Below are 1,917 nucleotides of genomic sequence, written 5' to 3' on the forward strand. Positions count from 1 at the left end.
TTTGGTCATATTTAAAATTATCGCCTGCAAATTACACTGCAATAATTTTATAGAGACAGGAAGTATATTAATATATCAGATACATGTAATGGAACAAATATACTGGAGTAATGGTAGATGGTGTATATTGTTGCTGGGGATGATTGGTGTGTGCTGTTATAAAAACTATAACTTTATGTACATATATTGAATTTCTTTAGATGAAATATACATTTTTATTTTATATTTAAGTATCTGTACAAATTGTTTATGAAACCTGTTGGAAATTGGAACAGTATATAAACAGTATATCTAGCTCATACAAATATATAGGATGCATTTATGTGTGTATGTTTATTGTAGATATGTGTTACGTGAATGTATCTCATCCTAGCATTTCAGTCAAGAATAAAGCAGATTCAGTCTGAAGGTCGGTGTCATTAAATCTTCAGATCCTCAGAAACACTGACAGTCATGTCCTCTGTGTTGAGACAAACTGTCCAGTGTCCAACATTTTACAGTCATACGTCACTGCTCTCACACACACACACACACACACACACACACACACACAGACACAGGTGGAGGGAAGAACATGAGAAGTGGCTGTGACTTCATGTGAAGAGTTCAGAGAAACAAATGACAGGTAGACTACATGAAGAACCGGTTCAACAGCAGGTGTTCAAACAAATCAAACTGGCGATCACAGGTTTCTTTAATTAAATATCAAATATCAGGTTACAGTTGAGACTCATCACTCCTGCAGCTCTCTGTCTCTCTGAGAAACTGTCTCCACAGGTCACAGGTCCTACTGTAAAACCCAGCTACCAGAGCTTGTTCCACCAGCACAGGGTCTGAAAAAAACAAACAAGCCAAGAATCAACAGAAAAAAGTTCATTTGTAGGTCTAAACATATTTAGGGAGTTTTATACTGTCTTTTTGTCTCTTCCACGATGTTATTCCTCTGCTTCAGCGTCCATTACAATTACATGCACATGGAAAATTAGGCGATGACGTCATTTAGAAAGTTCTCGCGACTTTTAAGACGGCCGATAGCACTGCCTGCCGCTCTCTCTCTCTCTGGCTCCACCCATTTCACAGGTGCTACTATAAAACCCAGCTACCAGAGCTTGTTGCATCATTTTACACCATGGATGCCTTTCTTCAAAGTGTTGGGCTGAACTATCAGTTTGAACCTCAGTTAAATATCAACGTACGAGAAGTCACTATGTTATGGATGATCGTCGTTGGTTTATTCTGGATCAACAGTTCCAATTATTATGATGTACTTCCTCATTTAATCATATGTATTTTGGTACGTGAAGAAGCTGGTGACAGAAGACCTCGTACCCTTCAGTGTATAATCTGGGAGCTGCTTCAGCGTCTATTTATGAATGCTGTCAACAACATCAACCAGGAACACATAATCATCATGTAAGTAATAAATATCACTAAGATGATATACCTGGAGCGTGTGGACTCTCTTCTGGGTCACTTTGCCGGTCCCAAGCCCGGGTAAAGGAGGAGGGTTGGACGTAGAGCTCGCAATTCCACCCCACGTAACAGTCTGTTGATTAAATTTGATATTCTAACATTTAACAATACAGGACAAAATTGATTTATGTAATGTGGGTCTAGACAAAGCATTAAAGTCATGAGGTTATTTTGAGAAGTGACGGCCTATTTCAATGGCAAAATTAAGAAAAAAACAAAGCAAGAATCAACAGAAGAAAGTTCATTTGTAGGTCTAAACATATTTAGGGAGTTTTATTCTCTCTTTTTGTCTCTCCCACGATGTTATACCTCTCCTACAGCGTCCATTACAATTACACGCACATGGCACAAAGTTAGGCGATGACGTCATATAGAAACTTCTGGCGGCTTTTAGGACGGCCAATAGCTACCTTCCTTACTGAGGAGTTGGCAACACTGCCTGCA

General features: G+C 38.9%; 1 long non-coding RNA gene across 1 annotated transcript in view; it reads right to left on the reverse strand.

Moving 5' to 3' along the window:
- Positions 1 to 765: 765 nt before the first annotated feature.
- Positions 766 to 1,917, reverse strand: part of LOC147819222 (uncharacterized) — a 5,131-nt gene continuing 3,979 nt past the window's right edge. Inside the window, exons 2-3 of the long non-coding RNA XR_015437118.1 lie at positions 1,445 to 1,546; positions 766 to 833 (exon numbers count right to left, since the gene is read on the reverse strand). This is a non-coding gene — a long non-coding RNA (uncharacterized LOC147819222). The remainder of the gene's footprint in view (positions 834 to 1,444; positions 1,547 to 1,917) is intronic.

This window comes from Seriola lalandi, unplaced genomic scaffold (genome assembly GCF_002814215.2).
Source record: "Seriola lalandi dorsalis isolate HSWRI2012SDOR001 ecotype SW California unplaced genomic scaffold, Sedor1 jcf7180002054221, whole genome shotgun sequence".
NCBI lineage: Eukaryota > Metazoa > Chordata > Actinopteri > Carangiformes > Carangidae > Seriola > Seriola lalandi.